The 24,706-nt window shown below is 30.9% G+C and overlaps 1 protein-coding gene across 2 annotated transcripts in view; it reads right to left on the bottom strand.

The window, feature by feature from the left end:
• The window catches only part of Cad99C (cadherin 99C), a 61,478-nt gene extending 37,256 nt beyond the window's left edge, over positions 1-24,222 (bottom strand). For both annotated transcript variants that reach the window (XM_015524248.2, XM_015524249.2), the window contains exon 1: positions 23,910-24,222. The gene's annotated coding sequence lies outside the window, so the exon portion shown is untranslated. The remainder of the gene's footprint in view (positions 1-23,909) is intronic.
• Positions 24,223-24,706: the final 484 nt, after the last annotated feature.

The raw sequence follows: 24,706 nt of genomic DNA, 5'->3' as shown, positions 1-24,706 counted from the left end.
TGTGTTATAAAAATATGTACATACGTGCGAATTAAAGTGAAGTAAATTTGTTTTTTTTTTTTTAAATTGAAAACAGCTTTACGATGGAATCGTGAAAACCATGTTACGTACTACACTAATATAATGTATAGTTATGTAATATTATTTTAGATAATGATTATAGGATCAGAGAAAATAGACCATACTTTTATGATCCAAACAAGACCGAAATAAATGTATAATTGGACGGATAACTTACGATTTCGTCTCATACCTATGTACCTATATTATATGGTAATGCGTTTGTCCCTGTCATCCTTATATCCCGAGTATATATTTAAATAAAACAAATTAAAATGTGGAAATATCTTCATTACGTTGTATTCAAGGACGTGACTTTATTATTATTATATTTTTTTTTTTGTTTTTAATGAAACTTCTTTATTTCATATATATATACGATGTCTGGACGCAATGAAGCACATCTTTACGCATACGCATTATATTATATTATATATAGTCAGTGTCCAGTAGGTCCTAGGGTATGTTGAACCATAAAAGTCATACACGATCGCTCTTGTGAGAAGAAGTTGACGGAGCTGAGGGGCGTGTGCATTCTGTGTGTCTATAATATACAGTTTGTATATTATATTATACTCAATATACTGTACTACACACGTGTATATATAGTTATATTATTCATTTATAATGAGCAAACTTAGTTAAGCTAGTCCACTGTGTTCTTACCGCCTGTAAATAGATCGTTTAAATAGTAGATACATAATATTATGCATATTCAATATTTTTCGCAAAATTATATACAACGTTTATGTCCTGTTTATGTATAGATGCCTACATTGGTACACGTGTACTTTCATTTTATAAATTTCCACAGAAACTCAATGGATCTACGATCGTGAATGCATATATACATTGTTATTATGGTAAGTTAAATAAAAATTATTATAAACTTTAAATATCAAATAACGATATAATAAGCGTCATTTAATACATCATTCACCGCTATATTTTTTTTAAAAATCTGATTTAAATATGTTTTGAAAATATTCACGTACTTACTCAAAACAGGAAAATGTATAATAATGTATGTTGTAACAAGTTAAAATCACGATTCACATGCATTAAATAGCAGATACCTATGACGTTTAATAATATTCAAATTGTTATATTTTTAATAATACTTGTATAATATTTAGATACGTAAGTTAACACTTTTTCTATGAAACACTTTGCTGCATTAACATTTTTTTTTTTATTCTTGACATTGATCATTGATGAAATAATTATATAACTATATAATCACTTTTATAAATCTTAAATTTACAATATTATTCTTATTACTTATCGTATATAGAAAAATAATAAATTGATTGATTTAATAATGCACAGACTGAATTCAAAGTTTAAATACTTGAAATTACTTTCCCTCTATAATCTAGGAATCTAGGAAAATACTATTACGGGATTTTCAGAAGTCCAACCCCCAAGAAATAGAAAAAGGGTGTCAAAATTAGTATGTTTTCTAAGTTTTTTCAGAAGAAGTACAGGTAGCGTATAAAGTTACAAATATTGAAGTAAGTAAAATAGTATTATAATTGGTTTTTAAACAGCAATCACAGGTTGCTTTAGACCCTAAGCTATTATAGATCATGATTTATTACAATGTATGTCATTGTTTATAGTTTAAGTATTAATAATTTGTTAAACACTATTTATCTATTGTTGAATAAATGATATATATACTTAATGTCAATTTTTTAATGTCGTATAAAATTTAACCATAAATAGGTAGCTTATCGTTAAATAATGGCTATGAAAATTCAACTATGGTTTTTATAGTTGGCTATAATAATATACAAGTCAGTATATATAATGTTAAAAATTAACGATATCAGTCATCATGTTTTATTCTCATTGTTCTGCAAACAAAATTTATCTATTTTTTGTTTTGTTAATGATGATTATACAATGATGAATATAATATTATATTTTGGACAAATACCATTCTTCGACATAATTATATTTATTTAAAGGAAATATTTTAGTAAAACCTTGGTGTTGTATATTTTAGTTTGTCGAGAGATATCTATTCCCTAATTGTGGCTACCTAGGCACTTATAAACACATTTTACTGAAATAAATGTTCAATTCCAAAAAAACACATTTAACAAATTATTATTAGCTTTTGGCATATTAGGCATTTATATGAGGTGAATATATTCGACAGGTAATTTAATACTAATGTAATTTTGCTTTGAGTACAAAATACAAAGAAATGTGCACAATGTGTAGTACTATACTACAATTAGTATAAAATTTGTCCATTGTCCATTACTACTTTTCTTTTTAGTTCCTTATTTAATTATTTTTTTAACAATTATATTCTTAGAAGAATACTTTTCAAATTAAAACAAATTCTTTCTCTATGTATTTTATTTACCTATTAATCGTGTAAAGTGTACAATGTTGAAATATTTTATTTATATTATATTTATATTTATTTATTTATTTAGTTTTGGAGATCTTAAGCTATATATGCCTATATTTGTTAAATACTGTTCTTTAAATATATATATATATTAAATTATTTAAACATAAGGAAGTTCCAAAGTACAAATATATAAACCTATTTATTATGTTTAAATATATTTTTGTATAATTAAAGTATCTAAAAGAATACAGTACGTTCAAGTTACTATTATTTTTTTGTGTGAAACAAGTAATGTATTGGGTTTTATAATCACAAAAAAATCTCCACAATATTGTTTAACAATCAACCTTTTGCATAAGTTAGTTCCAATTTTAAACTTCGATAACTATTCATTCAATTAATAAAAGCGTCATAACTCACGTAAACCCTATAAGGATATAATGTTCAATATAGTGTATTATTAATCATACTAACTAAATCAATAATATTCAATATTTTATTTTATTAAAGTAATAGACTGAAAAAAAATTAAGTTGACTTCCTTTAAGTAATCTTAATTTATTGCTTATAAAGTACCATAGAAGTGATTTTACATGGTTTAAAATGTTCAAATTTCTTAAAAATACTCAGTCATAAAATATGGATAACTTGTAAACAAAAAAAAAATAACACTTTTATAGCAACTATAGGTAGTATTAAAATTGTATTATACGCAAATAAAATGTTTATATCTTCTTATTAACTTGCAGAGTTTGTATATAAATAGCTTTTACGCGAACACGCATTTAACGGTTTGTTTCGATCAATTACCAAGAAGTTTCTACCATTAAATTTATACCTAGGTACGAGTTATAGTTGGATTCCACACAAAAAAGTTGTTTCGCAACCTTGCGTCGTCGCTATCGCGGATTCAAACTTAAAAGTACTCATGTCGGGCTATGTACATAAATATAATATGCGCGTATGTAAACGGGAAATATTCAATAAGATTGAGCACGATTAATGTCCATTTACAGAAGTATTCCTGAACGTTGTAGAAAATTTAAAGTCAAGATACCGATTTCTCTTCGAACTTGGGCTTACAACTGCTACCAGTGCAGTGGGTCACGATTTAAATGTTAATTTGAATGCGTTTTCTCTGCAAAGCCAACATTGCAGTGACCGGGGTTGTAATTTTGGTAAAAAAAAAATCGTATGTGTAAAACAAATGTTATGTTATATTGTTATAATGTGTATATATATTGCTATACCAGACACTTAGCATAATATCATAATATCAAATAAAATATATTTGTTTTATTCTCAAATATAGGTACTCAAGTGTATTCTACAATATTAATAAAATGGCAATAACTGATATAACCTGATTAGCTATAAAGGTAGTAATCGATTAATTAACTGATGATGATATAACTTATTTTAAAAAGTGTTTACTGCAGTCGTGAAATCTTAGATATTATTATTAGTTTCAAAATATAATATAATATATATATGGAAAAACGGTTTAAATTATTATCAGTAACGATCAGTGTGATTTTAATTTTACAGATAAAAAATGTTGGGGTTTTTAAGCGGAACCGCCCTGCAGATTCGTAACACGATCAATTCACGTACGGTGAAAATTATTACCATCAACATATCATTATGTTATATATTTAATGAACGAGTGGTGCTTTTAGTGTGCGCAATCGATCGATTTGTGTTGATCGATTTCTCGAAAGAGAAAAATTGTTGTCAAGAGTATCTGAACGAGTGCATAATGATGGAGTCGGTGATCGGTAATCAAATTATAATAAATATCGGCTAATTTTCCGATCCCGAAAACCGGTAAAATAAATGCTAATAATATTTGATATAGTATATTATTATAATAAAAACTCTTTCTTTCTCTCTCCCACTCTCTGTCTCGGCAAAGTGCTGACGAAGACTACGAGACCATCGTTTACGCGCCAGAGAGAAACCACGCGTGAACACAGCGACGCGTCGTGAAGACGGACAAATGACTCGACGGCGCACGGCCAATTAATAACGCGTTCGTAAGATACAACACATATTATACACTCTCCTAGGCTGCTAAACGGGTACGGGCGGGTGGGCGACCCACATTCGCACCTCACGTGGTCCATCCGTCTTCCGATGCACACGAGAAACGCGTCTCAAACACACGTACACTCTCGCCCGACCGAGTTCTCGGCAAAAATAACGCGTATAGGTATATGATACAAAACACTGTATTACAATTTTATTATTCTCGTGGAGGTATTATGATATTGAACATGTAAATGAAGTCGTTGACCCGAAAGCTAATTGTGAGCGCTTATATATAATGCCACGGGAATCCTGATTCCATTAAACGCATAGATGGTGACTTGGGAAGTTTACTGCCTTTTTGCAGTAAACATTTATGGTGGCTTATTCCGGAAAAAAATAGTTCCAAGTCGCCAAAAGGTCATCATAACTAATTAATCATAGTCAATTTTAGGTCATGATACATAACATATAAGTCGTATTATTGGATATATTATTATTGATTATTATATTATACATATATGAATGACCAAATCCAAATCTCATTAGAAGAGAAAATATACCTTGTAATTAATCATCTCCGGATAAGACACACAAGGATAACTTACAAGTTCCTAATGGCTACAGCCTACACTGCTATATTACAGCTAGAACAACCGCATTGCTCAACCTGTGGCGTCAAGTTCACAGTTAAACACCTAATATTCGGAAATGCCACAATATATATAGTCTAATATATGTAGATCAAAATCCCAGCCAATTTTATAGACAAAGCTTTAAGTTCGAACACAGATAATTCCGACAATATGATCAATTTCTTAAAAAAATCCTACCTATTTTATAACCAGCTAAATGATAAGGTCCGTAAGGATTCGTAATACAACTATTGTAGAACTGTAATTAATAATGTACGATTTTTAAATTCTGTTTTGTTGTACTATTTTAAAATTAATGGAAAAAAAAATGTAACTATAATGATTGCCATTTCCACCGATGTAATCGAAGAACAATATTCATAAACATTACACATACGACATATTTGACGATCGTCATATCAATTTTGAAAGTAAAAAAAAAATTAAGAGAGGGATCGGGAGACCATGGATGTTCCAGATACGGCATTGCACTTCAAGTGCAGCACTCGTGTATAGTGTTCTCGTATACAAGTGACAATATAAGACCTGTTGTACCCACAACGTCTGTCGGTATAGGAAGTTTCCATCGATTTTGTATAATAACTAATAATAGTAATAACAATTGACGCACAAGACAATAATAATAAAGCCGTCGAAAAACGGTACAGGTTATTATAGGTATAATACACAACTGCACACGTATGGGCATACACCGTAATTCATTATTTATTAAATATAGTTACGCGGAAGAGTTGTGCACGAATAGTAAATATATTATTATCGTTATTACGATGACACCGCTGCAGCCGTCGGTGACGCGATTATGTCGAGTGCACGGACAATAACAATAATTACAAGCAGGAACGAAAAAAACAATCCAAACAAACTCATCGCGCATCTGCTCTCGGCGAGTCCGGCCCGTCGTCGAATACGTGCAATGTACATTAATGAATTGTATATTTTTTTACCGTATACGTGTGCGATTTACCATTCCAAGAATCCGATGAACTCCGATGACCACACTTTAAACATGGGCGTAATTATAATGACAATAATTATTAAAATAACAATAATAATAATAACAACAATTTATTATTATTATTGACAGCGGTACGTCAGTAGTAATATAAACGAATACATATGACAATATCATATATATATATATTATTATACTTTTGTTTGGATTCTCGACACGGTTGCCACGAAATAGCGCAATGTCTCCGATTTTTTCTTTCAAATCACTTCGTGCCGTTAGTAAAGTTTTTTCGTTTGTTTCGACCGCCGAATTGCCTACCCACTTTTACTTGTCGAGAATAACAAAGAATAAGGAAAAAACTATACTGCATTCAAACCATCGTTTTTTGATAAACGAATTTATTATTTATATTTTCATAGAAATCATATTTGACATAATAAAATATACTGTCCGTTTGGGGTTGAATTCGATTGAGTGCACTTAGAATTTTTGACTTGTAAGAATACATTGGTGTAGCCACTAGACAGGATTATGAAATTGGAGGACTTATAAAACTAAGTTTTTTTACAGTTTTCGTATAAATTAATAATACATTTACTAGGGGGAAAATATCGATGGAGGAGGAGGGAGGTAAACACTCGAAACCCCCTAGCTACACCACTCAAAGAATATAATAGTGTAGAAACGAAATATCATAACCGGTGCTGTAGTCGTCGCTTATATAATTCTAAAGCAAGGGGAAACAAAAGTTTGACTATTCACGAAATATATTTAGCTATATTTTGAAAAAAAAATATTTTATGATTTAAAATGATGTAATCAAAACGTATAGGTACTACCTATTAGCCGATTTTTACTTTCCAACAAATCATCATATGTTTCGATATGTTTGATGGCAACGACTCTGAAGTTACAACATTTATAGGTTGTATTACGTATACTACTTTAACAAGCCCTACACGACGAAATAAAAACAAAATTATATCTGAAACAAATAAACGCTTAAATACACACGGCGCAGCGTTATACGTAAATAGGTAATAATAATATATGTAGTATTCTGTTTCATATCGATATTTGGAACAAGAGAAACCGTATACATTATCGTTTCACACGATGATAACAATAACTATATAGATACTTCCACTGACCGTACATGTAATGTACTGATACATATAATTATTATATATATATATATATATATATTATATATACATATACGTTGCGTTTGCAGATCAAGTCTCTAAGCCAAGGTCAAACTGGCGTGTAATCCAATACGTATACCTATAATACATACACAAGAGGCATAATATTATATAAAAGGTATCCGTTGTATTGTTTTTTACAGTTTATCCCTATGATATAGTGGGTATATATCGTTGTTGGTATTATATACCTAACATGCGGCATACAATTAATATAAGAAAACGGTTTTGCAACATTGTCCTCGATTTGTGTTCGTCTCGGGGCCAAGGTTTCCGGAGTGGTGAGTTGGGACAAAATGTGTATCATTATGGCCGTTATCACTAGACAATGTACAATCGTTGTACGATTTCATAACGCGCCGCTTCGAGCAAATGTAATTTTACTCGCTTTGCACAATACAAATTAAGCTGACAATAACATACACTAATCGATAATTGAAATAAATTTATCTATCTCCGCTGCTCAGAACAGGGTTGAGTGCACAAGTTCTGTAACACGGCTATTGGTGCGTACTCGTGGCCACCTGTTACCATATATCTATTATAGGTATACCACTTCGCTGTACCCACTTGACCGACATTTTCAAAGACACAATAGAGACCCATAATACCCATTCCATGCAAAATTATTGTTTTTATTTGCAAATCGTTAATTGGATATACACGGTATGTTTTAAAACGATAACAATTATTTGGAAAATTTATTTACAACGCGTTATAACATTTTTATCAAAACCAGTTAACATTTTTTTTTATAGTTGGACGGTCAGTTGATATAATGTAATATACACCTAAGTAATGCGAGTAATATAAATGATCGATAATAAACTATATTTACTCTGAAGCGGATAATTATTCCACCAGCTTTCTAAAATATTAGATAAATTAAAATTTATCTGCATAATGAAACATTAATTCAACCATCTTCAAGCAGATACAATAATGTACAATTATGTATTCTGAACTTTTTACTTTATAATAATAATATACTATCAATTGAAAGAAAATTAAACTAATACAAATATGAAATAATACAACAAGTTTATTGTGGCCTTACCATAAATTTGTATCGTGACTATTTAAATAGTAATTTAAAATGCATTTTAACTGTCGTCGATTTTACTATAGATCTAACAACCGATTTTCCAAACGCCATTATATCTAAATTACTATGTACATTAATTATTAAAGCTTATACAGGGTGTGGCAGAAATAACATAAACGATAGGTCGATAGATTTAGTTCACTAATTATCTAAAAACTTAAATTCTAATCAATTTTTGGAACATATTTTTTTTTTAAATGTTATTCTTATGATAATATTATTAAATATATTATATATTCTGCACAAAATTATCATCAACAAGAACAAATGTTATATTAGGTACATAGTTTATTAAATATTTTTGTTACATTTTGTACTCATATATAGTGTCATCCCTAATCGTTTTGAACCACCTTGTATTGTTTTGATATAATTAAATTATAAATTTTATTCAGTTAACTGTTATGTGATTAGCAGGTATTTTGTGCTTTTTAAATTTTAAATTCCTAAAATCTTAACCGATAAATGTAGTTTATTTATATAAAAACCAAATTTTATGATGTTGATAGTGACGAACGTCAAATTTATTAGTTTTTCTAATTTGTTTTTCATCCACGTTTTGGTTATAAAATGATTTCTACTTTAAAATCAAGTTTGGCCTCATTGATGTTAATAACATGTTATGTGGGTACTTGATTAATTGTCATTCACAATAATGCTTTATGAAATCATCTCCGATGAATATGTGTCAGAGCACACGCCCTTTAAATGTTTATTAGTTGTTAGTAAAGTTGTAAACTTGTATATTACATTGTCATTGATTAGCGACTCACGTTATGTCATTTTGGTTGCACACTTCGTATACCGACTACATGTTATAAACCAACTACCAATAACAAGCTTCGAGAAACTTAGTCTTACAACTGGTACACAATTTGTAGTTTGTAATGACATGCGTTATTGAAGTACGAGAGGTGCATGATGGTATGACGCGGTATATTGAATTAGGAAATTATGGCAAAATAATTTCAAAGTCACCCGTACATATTATGAAAAGATGTTGTGAGATCGGTATTATTATATTGTTTATATACGTATGTCACGTAACGTCTATGATAAAATAATCGACGACGTACTCTCATTTGACCTGTGTCTATTTGTCGTACAGATTTTGTTTGTCAACACACTATCAAGATAGTATAGCCTATGGCGGGTAGCGTTGAAAATTCGAAATTGTCGTGTTCTCCGTCGAGCGAGTACCTGTATAGTGACCGACGAAATGATTTAACATATTAAACATCTCTGATGATGATAATAATAATAAAAAAAAAAAAAAAAAAAAAAAAAAATGGAAACATAAAATATATACATTATATTTGCACCCGGGAGGCGCACTTTCTCTTAATTGATTATTCGGATCACACATGAACGAAAGATTGAATCAGTAGACTGTACGACGAGATACACTCTATAGTCTATACGTAATATAATAATATAATGTTTATACACACAGCGCTGTATTCTGCAGCAGTCACTGCCGAGTTGGTTTTCGTGTCAATCGAATCTCACTACGCAATACACATAATGGCATATCATATCATCGTACAAGTATATATAGTACATATAGTAATAATATAATACACGTATCAGGAATAGAGGGGTAAGCCGTTTTTTACAGCCGTCACCCAAAGGTGTGTCGGAAGCTGCATTATATTTTATATGTGTATATGTACAATAGTATCCATACGACGAAAGACGCAGAACCGGTCGACGTTGTTCGGGTTTTAGGAGTTGACTCTACCGTAAATACTTAAAATATACATATCTGTGTCGTATATAAATCGGTTGTTGACAAAATGCATTTACTGTGACACGTAGGTATACATATATACACTCACACACACAAGGTATAAACACGATTTACGTTGTTTACCGCACGTAGGCAGGTATATTCACGCTTTGTTATATATATATATATATATAGGTATATTATATAGTATAGTATAACATATACCTATTATATTATCTATACAGTATAAGTATACCCACTGCAGGCTACTCTATGCCTGAACGTGTAATATGTGTGTATATATATGGCGAATACGAGTTTTGACAAGTCGGTGCAATTAATATACACTTAATGAATATACGATTATAAGCGACGAGTGGCACGATAGTTTATTTTTTTCATAATATTATACAGTATAAACCAATACAATATTTATTTAAAAAAAAAAAACCCGAAGTCCATTAGGATATGGGGACGAAAATCTTATATACATATACGAAGGATCAAGTTCTGACGAAAATGTATACGTAGTGTAGTACGTCTTATTTAACGTCATATATATAATTATAATCACTTTCCGCCCAGTTTGCCACGCCACGTATTTTTGTTGTCAAATAATGTAAATTTTAACTTTGTCTTTAACTTGACCTAACCTTTATCGAGTTTACTGTTATTGGCCATCGGGATCCACAGTGCTATCGTATGGCTTATTTGCAGCGTGATGTATAATAATCTATATTCAAGTGATAATAACAGAATATGTCTGAATAAACAAAACTTAGTGTAGAATCGACCACCAGGTATAATGACTTTAAACTATTATTAGGATATTAAGTAATACATACTTGTTGAAATTCTTTATATATAAAAAAAATTGTCATTATATGTAATAATGTAAAATTACTTAATTTCAAAAATTGTGTTGAATACGACTCTTTAGATCATAATATTTCAACTGTAAAAATAATTAAATCAAACATTTAAGGTATACAATTTTAGCTCTCTACCACCACCACTACGAGCTTGCTAAAACGTGGTAGACATTATTATGAATCATTTAATCATTATAATATTTGATTACCTTTACGATTTAATAATAAATAAATGAAAATAAAATACAATCTGTGGTCTATAGTTTAGGTTTCGGTACTCTTATAATATCGTATACTCGTATGAGATTCGATACGCATATATATTTTATCGACCCTTTTGCAGTCCTGGAACTGCATCTGGTGGAAGTCGAATTCGTGTCGAGTAATGTGGGACGCGGTGGTCTGTTGAAGTGAAAATATAAATGTCGATCTATATAATATCGACACGGCCGACTCCGTCGGTATAATACAACGGGCGCCCCGACTGCACTCGTAATTTAATATAATATGACTATCTGCAGTCCATCGCATATTAGTGGTAGGTACGGTCAACATTATTTTACAAATGCGTGTACGTTCGCCTCGGTACACATAATATACCAGATACCTATATGCGGCGATGGTAAAAGGACACTACGCCACATAACGGTTTATTCGAATGCAAATGTGTGTGTAGTCCATTAATTATACCTTTACCGTGCATGCATTATACGATTACTATCAATTATCGTCGTTATTATAATACGCGGAATTAACAACGATAATAACACGTAGGAACGTACACGCAGCGGTGTACCTATAGTGCATGTAATATGTACAGTGAGAGAGGGCGAGAGAGAGATATGAAGAGAGATTTATTCTGTACGGTGTCGCCGCCCGTATGAATATAATAATAATATTATTATTTTTAATTGAGCTGAAATGGGAGGTGCCCCATCCGTCTGGATTGAATTGAATATTTAAATCATAACTTTCCGGGCGAGCGTCCGAGTGAAAACCATAATATATCTATTGTATAATATGAGGGCTGCAGCGCACCGCTGCTACCAATCTACCATGTACGTAGCCGCCGCCGCCGCCGCCGAATGGAAACAAACAATAATAATAATAATAATAGTCATTATTGATAATATTATACATAAATACATAATGTATACACAAGGGCGTCGTTTTAGCCGATGCCGGTGAAACGCGACGACGACGGACGGACGGCAGAGATCGCCAAATGTCCGTAGCGGCCATAATAATATAATGTTGATAATACTAATTATTTATCCTATCCCATGCCTTGTGAATCATTCATTTCAGATCATTACGGAAACGTTCAGGCAGACCTTAATGACCGGTAGGAATGCGTACGATATCATATTTTCTTGACTTCCATTATGTATTATACTATACATTCGACAATTATTATGGCGGTAGCCGCGCAACGAACAAACGACGACGGTCGACGGTTATAACACATGTGATATTAATGGATTCTATCCATTTAATGTCTCGGTATTCCACGTAATATTAAATTATGACATAATATTTTATTATGTTATATGTGTAACGTAATCCCCACGTTCACGATAATAATATTATGATGTACGTGAATAGTGAATTAGACGAACTGAATCAGTTTTCACATCGGTTTTCAGTCAAATCGTTTATTTTTTAGTGAAGTTTCAAGTTTATAAGCTTCTAGCCTCGCTCGTGGTTATACCTCATCACCGAGACCAAAATATAAAAAATGGCAAATTCAAAAACCATTATTAGGTAGTTGAATTTGACAAAGGAGCAGCTTAACCGCTCCACAAGTCAAAAACCCAATCCGATAGCGTCACGATCCAAACTTTCCGGTGTACAGCCTTCCAAAAAATGCTTAAATGTTATATAAACCATATAATAAAAAGGTACACCGAGATAAGGTCACCAATTCGGATTCCGACTTCTGTTTCCGTCTTGTCAGAAAAACAAATATGTCTTATCTAAAGTTGGTGGAATTAAACGCTTAAATGTTATTCAGAACGCTAACGGAGGCCATATAGCGAGGGCCACCGTGTACAATATAATACACTGATCATCACTGATCGGTACGACACTATTGTTGACTTTACGACCAGTTTGTACATACATAGGAGGCATATTATTACTTATTATTATCGTCAAAAAAACGGAGAGACGTGTGTCGTGTGTGTATAAAACAACAGGTGTATTCAAACATAATGTTTGTGTATGTATTACGTATAATTAAAAATTATTTTTTTAATGAATAAAAATTGTTTCCTAGTCGTCGCAGTGTACGCGATTTCTTTAAATTTACACATCCAAATGTACATAGGTAGTATAACAAAATATTACATGGATTGACGTGTGTTTTGCGTATCATATACTTGTAATTGTCATTGTGTTGCAGAACCGCCTGTTGCACGCGGAACGAAAAAGCGTAACCGTTTTGAAGATTTAAACGGTATGATTGGCGTAGTACGACGTGATGCACATTATTTGAACATGTATCTATGATTATTTTGACGTTTAGAAATGTTTGAATATCCGTTTTCGTTGGTCCGATGGCGTGGAATTTGGAACCAGGTGAACGATAAAAGGGGACTGACTTGGGATAAGATTATAGTCTTTAATCTGCATTTTTTAAACTTTTATTTATGATATAATTATAATTTATAATATCATAGAACTCGAAAGGATTAATTACATTGTGCGTTATTACACTTATCACTTATGCGGGCTTACATTTTTTGCTGTCGTATCAAATATTCAAATATCGTAAGGAGAGCCTCCATGCAAAGGCTACCGCAGAACCAAAGGGAGTTAAAGTCAAAAATGTCTGATAACAGCACATACTATTTCGTTGTTTTGTGATAAAACAATTAGAAGTATTAACTAAAATAGCGAGGAACATGGTCCACCCGTCCACCGACATCCGTTTGCGTTCGCCGATGGGCCATGGCTACATGGAAATTTACTGATATATTATGGTACTAAAATAAAGTGTTTAGCCGTTAATACCACCTACCGCATTTCAGTCGTTTTACCATTCATCCGTATTTCACGTACGCCACAATATTGAAATCAGCGTGGGGTGACAATGGTGGTTTTTTTTTATTTATTTATCAATTTTTTTTGTCCTTCCGTGCAAAACTCTTAATCCGATTAAATGAGTTAGAAACGGTCGATCGGTCATGCGATGCGCGACACAACCGTGGATTTCGCGAGAATTATTTAAATCGACTGCATTCATGAAACCGCGTTGAAATAAAAATAAGTCGACACTTCCGCGGTCGCGACACCATGATTACGATCATCCTGTTAACCTGACCTGTTCAGAATCAAAGATAACGGTCGGAGGCATATTTAGAGTTTGGCAGTTCGTTGCATTTATGGGAAGGGGAAGCAAGGCTAATAAAATTAGAAATAATGATTATAATATATTATGTACTCGTATATTATATGATGAATATCATAATGTATTATATTGTAAAGGCTGAGACCACAAGCTACATGGTATCGTTTTGGAATACAATCTGGTGAATCATTTAAAGTAAATCGTTCAACTAAAAGTTGATCGGAAGGCCTAATTTCTCACATACAGGTAATGGGGTTCATCTAAATTTCTCACAATCCACCCCTAAAACAGCTAAAACAGCTGCAGCCCTAACGACACCATTGTAGGTGCTATATATACCTAATACCATCGTGGTATCATGAAATGCATTTCCGACGCTATACCGTCTAAAAATCTAGACCATCTAACATTATATGTTAAATGTTATACATTTATAATAAATAACTACATAAGTGCAATAAGTGCATTATGCGACGTTGGAGTCACTAACCCGGCTGTGACGTTCGTAACGGCATTCGGCAGAATCATTTTCAATATCTTCTAGGCACGATACTGGTTTTTTTTAACCTAATGTTGCGTTTTTCACAAGTAGTTATCACACTAACAAACAGTGTAATATCAATATTAATACGCATATGTATATAATAAATAACTATAGACTATAATAGTTATAACTTATAACTGTTATAAGTTATAATAACAAACATCCCGAAAATGAAAAAAAAATATAACCACTTTCGAGCGCTGCAGTGTAAGTTATAGGTATGTACGTCGTTTTACTTTTACCAAAGGCGTGATTAAAATTGAATTATTATTTAGGATTTCTAAATGCAAATTATTATTCATGATTTATCCGCAAGAACCGGAAACTTAGTAACATTCGACGGAATGGGTTGTATAGTATAATGGCGTATATACGTATAGTGCATTTAATGTACAAGATCGATGCAAAAAAAAATGGGGTTCCTACAACCATATTATTATACACTGCAGGGAAAGTAGTATTACTCGTTGGATTTATCTAAATGCATAGTTGACAAAAGCGTTCGACACGATACTCAGCTACCGTTGGTTTTTATAAAATTGTAGTTGATATTCCTGTTCATACTGCAGTAATTGCAGCCATTTGTTTTTAGTGTTGTTAGTTGTAGTCACATACGAGTTCCTGTGTATACGAATTATATATTGGTACCAATGTAATAGGTGAATTTCATTGTGATACCTAGGTACCTATATATTGTATAATTTACGATTGGGTATAATTACTAATTATTAACAAGTAGTTATTATTCGTTTTATGTGGTGTACTTATTTAATTATCGGCTGTATTTAAATCTTACCGCATGGGTTCGTTATATGATGTATAAAAAATATCCAATGACATTATACGTGCATATACCTACACTTTAGGTATATGTATATATAGCATAACTATTATCACAAAACAAAACAAAAAAAACTATATTATCATCATCGTATATTTATACATCGCAATTGCAATCGCAACGTTATAAAAACTCACGCACTGCCCATGGTTTATAGAACATTTACGTGCGACGACGACCAAATCATGACTTGACCTTTATTATAATGATAATTTTTTTTATTTCTATTTTACTCGAATAAACATGATGTTTACATGACAGTATGACACGAGACACTGTATAGTACATGAGTAGAATACTAGAATCATAGAGTGGATTAAGGGAGTGAAGAGCTATTTATTATTTTTAATTTAGCTGTAGGACTGCAACAGTCTTATACTGTGCTCGCTAATCAAAAGATCCATAAATTTCAGACCAATTAGCGTGAAATAAATTACGCCATAAATGCTGAGTTTAGTGTGATGGAGGAAACTTGCTGAAAACAAATATTATGATAGCTACTGCAATTAATTTATAATACCAAACGCGAATAGTGAATTGCTTCGATTGAGCAACTAAAAAAATCATGCACGGGCAAGGTTTTTATCTAAATTGTTTTTGCTTAAAATACATGTATAATAATAATGTTGTATATTGTTGGTATAAATCATAATTATTACGAGTAAATAAATTGTTGTAGTAGGACAGGTAGAATTTCGTTTACGCATCTCTATATAACCTCTCGTGGTGCATTATATATATATTATGTACTGTCATACGTCATACCTACATGTTACATCGGTATAGGCATTAGGCACCAAATTCGGTGCAAGCAATGTACACATAAATAATGCTAATGGTATTTTCAGACTTAACTATTAAATTAATATGGAAAGGTTTGAAAAAAATTACCAACTTTAAATGAATGTTATGAAATCAAATTAATAATTTAGCTCCCAATAACTGATTAGTTAGACATTAAATGTTAAGTGAGAAATGGCACGTTTCTGTAACACATTTACATGAACATGACAGTTAAATACAAATAGGTATATATTATATTTTTCTTAGCCATAACTTAATAATTATTTCACAAGTACATTATTTTTTTTTTGTTAATGCACATAATAAATATAATGTTTAAGTAATTGGTATATGTACCTATGTGTAATGTAACGCGAGTTATTGAAGTTTCCGTATAGAATCTTTAAATGTTATAATAATTACCCTTTTAATTTTTATAATTTGAATGACTGTTTATTAACTGGCTTTGAACTGGTATTATCACATAGGCATATGAATACCTATTTAAGGGTTAATTTTCGAAAAAATTTTGTTCTGCATTTAATAAAATAAATTTTTTTTTTGTAAGGGCATTGGCCCAACATAGGCCATTGGATAATAAAATGTTTATAGATGTTTTTATGGTCTAATATTTTGATGCCTATACCTACCACACCGGTTATCATAGAAAAGACTTAATTCTATTCTCAGTTACTTTATAACATGCATATGTATTGTACTATTCTGTGTACTGTGATCGACTGTTAATGGCTTTTTTAAATAATATTTAAATTTATTTGATTATTATAAAAGCATATTATAAGTTTAAAATAGAAGCTAAAAAGGTATAAATTTCGATATTTTAATTATTCATATATACTTACACTTTTGCCACTAAAAATATAAATTTCGCATAATTTAAATTTTAAACCGAATGATAGCAAAAGCACATTACTCTAAATTTCACTCCAACTTAAACTCTCACAGTAATCCATTAATAAAGCAAATTTATTCCACCTCACTTCCTGGCAATGTACGCAGAAGACTAAAAAGGCCGTGGCCTAAAGACCTGCTAAAATAAAAATAAATAAATAAAAAAACAAAAAAAAACCCACGACATCTAAAATGTTCTCGGTCGGGTGGTGCTGCTGAGTGCCTGCCCCTAAATGCTAAATTCTGCTATTTCATATTATATTAATTATCAAATTTGCCCATTGTAAATAGTTGTATAGATTGTAAATTACTTAAATAAAAAAAAACAAAAAAGTTCAAAAAAAAAAAAAAAAAAACCGAATGAAGTTAGGTATAATATATTAATATATTATTAATTTTTTTTTTTTCAATAGTTTTATACAAATATATTTATAATTAAAAATACAGAATCAATATAGATATGATTATCTTTTTTATAAATATATAACTATTTTCTGACTACTTTGTGTATACTAAAGGTAAACTAACGTAATATAATTTGTATATATTGTCCATATGTATATCTGGCATAATAAATAGGTATAATTTGTTTAACTCAAAACATCAATTATTATTCGGTTAAAACACCGTATGAATTAAAAAGGTATATTTTGAGTAATAATTGATTGCACTTTTTACAGTTAACATTACCATATAATACGACTTAACAATTAAATCAAAATATATCGAAATACATTTGAACAGTGTAAGGAAGAATCTAAGATGGGAAAGTATAACTGGTTCGAGAACAAAAAAATAACGTGAGAATGCAATTCGTTCTTCAAGTCTTTGTACACGATAATAATACGTAGAAGTCACGAATATAATTCATTCAAGTGATTATTAAAAATTAATAAATAATAATTCTAAATTATGTCTGAAATATATTCATTTATTGGACTTCATGCAAAATTTAAAGCCCACGCATAAAATTTTATTTTCTCTAATTGTATTGTGGTTTAGTTATCGACTTATGATGGTGTACATTCAACCATTAAATGCGAAATGACATGTGCCAAATCCAATACAAATTTTTATACCACTTAGAGCATTAATCCTGTGGAAAAATATCGATAGTATTTAGTTATGATTTGTGTCAAATGCCAATATTCAATAATAATTGTCCTCGACCTTTTGGTATACCTACATCCAATTTACCTACACATGACTACATTTATTATATAAGTACATTATTATTGAATGTTAAATTTTAAATATGCCTCATATTCACCGGTGTATTATAATACGATATACATTATGATATTACATTGTGTGAACAAAATAACCGAATTGAAATCTACTAATACGTAATCATACTAAATTACGAATTCTAGCTTGTCAAATTATTATTATTAATAATTATTATTATTTATTATTTTACTTAATTTATTAGGATACTTATTATATTACTTAGCTGCGAGATTGAGATTTTTTGCTAATTTAATTTTTTTGTTTATTTCCATACAATTTTGTATACCTACTTGTGTTTATTTGTAATTTCAATGCTTGATGATTTGAGAGCTAACTGGTGGAATTCTTGTGGTTTATATTAATAACCCAATATTCTGAATTCTGAGATTGAAATAAAATTAAAAAACTGTATTTAAAAACCAATAATACCCTTTCTTTATTAATTATTATAACTACCGGAGATACTAAAATATGTCCAAATATTTAGTATAAAATTATGTTTTATGTGTATACAATCTACATAATGTTGGTTGTTACCTTATCATACCAACAATAAATAATAAATATTAAGAGGACTTCATCACACCCGCTGCGTTGTCCCCATCATATAACATAGTACTAAAGGTACCTATCCTGTACAAAATAATACAGAATATGTAAATTCATCATTACCTATTTTATTTTCTAATCTCAATATAACAGTATGAACTGACCAATTAAATTTAACGGTAAATATAATATCTATTTTTGGACGTTTATTTTATACAATATTTTAATTTTCTACGTATAGGTACTTATCTACTTACAACACACTTAACGTTAAAAATATAATAAATTCATAATAACTCAATGCACAAACAAAGATAGTTAATGTTTTGTTTTTACCCTTAAGTTTAATAACAAAATGTATTCACTCTATTATATTAAAATAAAAAACATAAAATTGAACTCAAATAAATACCCATGTCTAGATAGAATGTCCGAAAACAGTAAAAACTAAAAAAAACCTTTAGGTACTAACATGGTTACATTTAGGTACAAGTAACGTTTCTAAGTAGGGTTTTTTTTTATCTTGGGTGGTCATCATTCAAATTCTGAATTCTATTGTTTCACTCATATCTAATGTATCATTATAGAGTAATGTATAATATTAAAATTGTAGAGTATAGTAAATTGTCTTCTTGTGTACCTATTAGAGTAATAAATTTACCATTTGGTTTTCTCTAAATGTTTACATTTTAACTAAAAATACAGTATAAATATTAAATACATTTACATTGTTGTACCAATGATCTTATACTTGTATCTACAGACAATAAAATATCTATAATATATTGTACGATGGTATATACAATGTATTCATAGAAATATAATTTTAAATAATCTTTCCAATAATGAATAATATTATAAATGGATTTTTAATACTAATCATTCAAATATAAAATAGGTTTAGACTAACCTTGGTGAAGTTAACTATAAAATACAACTATTTATTTTGTTTGAAGTCTCAATGCCCTGTATTAGTTTTTATCACATTTAACTAGTCTGCCACTCAAGTTAAATTTATCAGCTGTACTAAATTATTGCATTCAAGCACTTGTTTCAATGAATTGACATCCATTGCATATAAGTATATAATATAACGGTTATAAGTTATTGTATATTCAAGGGTGTTTAACAATTCATTTGAAATTCAAAACTTAATTTCACACGTATTATTTTTTGAGATTTTATAAAATGATGCATTAATTTATGATTCAAAGATATTAAGTAGTTCATTTTTACCCATAACCATCTCTGATATTTGTTCAAGAGTCAACATTCTAATATTTTATAAAATAATGATATAATTTTATAGGACACTCTGTATCTCACTATTTCATACAATAAATACATAAATAACCCATACCCTCTTAATGTTATACAGTTATACTAATACATTTGTACGCATTAAAAAAAATGTATAAATCATTTCAAGGACTTAAAACATAATCCTTTTCCTTAAACACGCTGTTTTGTGTGAGTTACAAAACTAAAATTGTATTATGATTCAAAGATTGTTGTGTGATTACCTATAAATCCGTTAAACATGGATACGCGTATGACGTATGGTGCCTTATGGAGAACGTTACAATGATGGGGATATAGATCTCAATATTTTTTCAAGTTTCTTTGTACTTGTTTGTTTGACAGTGCTGGACGCTGGCGCCACAGTTCATAATATTTTTGGGACTGAATAAAATAAATATTTTTTTCGTACAAATAAGGCGCCAAGAAACCGTAGGAGACTGACGCTATGGGAGATACCATTTTCTAGATGACGCCTGTAGGTATACCACACATGATAAACAAGAATATATTCCAGTCAAGCCACAGACATCAGTTGGCGTATCAAGTAACACCAATTATCCATGGTTTTGAGATGTACACATAATAATAATAATCATCATACATTCATGCAGCCTGTTATTATTTCGAATATCGTGCATAACTATAGGATTCCGATTCATCTTCCATATTCTACATCATATATACACGAGTTGTTGAATTTTCACGATTGTGATTTTATATTGATGAATGATGATTAATGACGTGTCATTAAAATCATTTTGAGTTTCAGCAACGCTATATGGTTTATTAGAGTTCTATATGATTTTTCAAATATGTAATTATTTTGTTTGAAAATCTGATTTATAAATAATATGATGATGATTTTGTGTCGTTAGTACTAAGTAAAAAGACTAAGTTTAATTATAAAGACAAAGAAATATTAGTAATAGGTATATTAATTATTAATGTCAATGTAATTAAAGTGAAAAATTACATTTATGATTGTTTTTGATTCAGAATAATAATGGTAATCAATCGATATAGTAGGTACGTAGATTTATAATAAACATAAATGTTTCTACAGAAACTTTTGTCAAGTTTATTTACATTAAAATGAAAGTGACATTATACGTTGTATAAAAATTAAAAGCTGTTCTAATAAACTCTGTACAAAAGCAGATCAGGAAATCAGGTATAACGTCTCCGTCTCGGTCATATGTTGACATACTTATAAGTCGCTATCGGCACCCTCGGGTAGCATTTACTTGTTTATTAGAATAATAATAACACTAATAATAGGCGAGGCATAGTACCTACAGTATTCGGGCTTTATTTAGCTCAACACATAAAAGACTACGTTTGTCTCTGGCTACCTACCTATATCTATACACAGACAAATAGATGGTGGTTTCCAGGCGTATGTATTGTACTATTGTGTGTGTGTGTGTGTCATGAGTAATTTGTAACTAAACACAGTATACAGAAGACTGAAGAGTAGGTCTTTAATAGTTTCCATTTGAAATGAGAATCGATATGTGATTATGAATAGGTTTAATGTATTCTTTTAGTTTGCTGTTTAAGTGTTAAATAATATGAATTTAATTTATAACTAGAGCGGAAAATCGTTTCTTTTTGACATTGTTAAATAAAAAGGAAATAATTCAAACATTAAAATACAACCTTAAAGTTCACACCCATTTACGTTTCAAATTAATAGGTACCCACATACCTACTTCAGTTTTTGTTTGCGACCTAGTGCAATTAAATGCTGCATTTTTCTGTAACTTGATCAAATTACTAATTTATTTTTGAATACACCTAGCATATTATAGTTATAATATAAGAAGTGTATTATATCAAATGATAGAAGTATTAGATTTTTGAAAATGAAACAGCTTTTGTTGTTTGTCTTTCATTTACATTTTACATCTACAATTATTTTTAATTTAGCATCGTTAGATTATGCACAGATAATATTCTATATTAAAAAATAAATAAAAGTAAATACAATTCCATAAATTACCAAAACTATATTCGCATAACCATGGTCAGTAATCAACCAAGGGGGGTTGAAAATCTCTCCAAAAAATATTTTTAAATTCAAATCAACGTTTTTCAAGATACTACCTATTGGTACCTATACAATCTTGGGATGTCAAAAAAAAAAAAAAAAAATTTTCTATAAAATATGTATAACACCTTTTGTCGTTTAAATATTGATAAATTATGGCCACGGCTGTAGAATAATATGATAAGTAATCGTTTGATATTATCAACAGCTGTGGATATTTTTAACAAATTGAAAAAATAAATAAAATCTATAAAGTATATACTGACATGTAAACGCTCAGGTATCTACTATAGTTTCATTAATCAAACCGAATTTTTATTTTTCTAATCGGCAATTTTTTTCCAATATTTTAATTTTAAAGTTATTTATGAATGTATATTATAAGCAGTAAGAATATCAATAGATGATTTTTCTGTTATCTTTTTATATTTATAAAAACCTACCCCTATGATCGTTGGCGTAAAATTAAGACAATTTGATGGTGAATGGCCCCGAGCGTTTAAGTTTCTCATAATAAAACATGAGTATGTTTCATCGTTGAGTCATGATATGTATATTCGTCACGATGATGTGCAGCAGGTATTATATATATTTATATTTTTTATGAGTACATTGAAGGTAAATATGTGTTGTCTTCATTCGTCTGCATTTAAGTAATTTAATGGGGAAGGTGCGAGAAATATTGATATCGACGAGTGTCGAATCGAAATGATACCGTCTAAATAGAACATCGCAATATCGTATGCATGAGCGTATTCGGTGTCGGTGTGTGTGGGACGTTAGGTTTATATTAATATCGCCGTAAAGAAGAAAATTGCCAAACAACGGTTTCGATAATAATAATAAATTATGAGCAAAACAAATGTGCACTGCAGTCTATATGGACGTGTTCGAAACTCCAATGGAAATTGATGTATCTGTACCGGCTGCAGTGTATATGCATTGTGTGTATTTATAGAATATCTACTCAATGCGAATAATATTGTTACATATAGGTACGTTTATTACGATATAATATCTACTACAGCCGTGCACGCGGCGGTCTCCCCTTTTTTAGTCACTCGCACGTGACCGACCGGCTTCTTCCGGCCAAAGCTGCTCGGTGCATGATGCATACATCGTACATTCGTACGCATAACCCCGAGTACCCTCCCCTCCCAACGACGTTAGATTTCCACGCAGATTCCTCGCACGTCTAACTGACCACAGATCGTCTCGGCTACAATTACGTCTGCTTATACAGTTTTCGCTAATGATCACACGTCGCCGGGTCGGTCGACGACGTAGGGTATTATAAATTATAATAATATACGAACGGCGAAAAGAACTACGATTCGGTCGGTTATTTTAAAATGTTTTCCTCACCTTATCGTCGAGACCGCCGCTGTTGCGCGATGCACCTGTACGACTCCTCGGGGAATATTGCAGTTATCGAGTAGTATCCATGTCACGGGTGGCGATCGTTTTTTTCGTCACGACACACACTCGCGGCGGTGCACGCACTCAAGGGTTCACTCACGGTAAACGAAAGGGAGGGAGCGAGTGATGAAAAACGGTTTGACTCTATATAAATTATTCGAATTCCGGACGGACGCCAAACGCACGAAACGACGACGATCGTCTGTAGCACACGCGATCCGAACGAATGTTACCGGCAGACTGACACGGCGGTGTTTGCCGGGCGACATCGTACGGCACGTCGGCACCACCAGAGCGTCCACCACCACCAGTCACAACTATAGACACTACTACTACTACTACTACTACTACTACTACTACTACTAGTACAGCCACCACAACTTACTACTACTATACTACTACTAATACATCAATACTACCTACTTAAACTATTATACATTTATACGACGGATATAACACAAAGTACCCGCCACGGTGAGACAACAAACATTCCGGTGTCTGCGCAGGATCTGTTGATCGCGTCCCCGTATATATACACATTATCAGTGTAATATTATTATTATACCTCACATAAATATAATAAATAATAATATTATATGAAATGATTGTATATTTTTATTCTACACTTAGGTACTTATTTAACTGTTATATGATCCGATCGGGAAGCGTGACTCGCCGTTCGATATATATTTTGTATTTTTGTGCCTTGTCGACGATTTTTGTTTATTTATTCATGCTATTTT

The sequence above is a fragment of the Diuraphis noxia genome, unplaced genomic scaffold (genome assembly GCF_037042655.1).
Source record: "Diuraphis noxia isolate RWA-SAM2 unplaced genomic scaffold, SU_Dnox_SAM2 contig0004, whole genome shotgun sequence".
In the NCBI taxonomy this organism is placed as follows: Eukaryota; Metazoa; Arthropoda; class Insecta; order Hemiptera; family Aphididae; genus Diuraphis; species Diuraphis noxia.
Note: the sequence above shows the minus strand (reverse complement) of the source record. Positions and strands in the feature narration are given on the sequence as shown.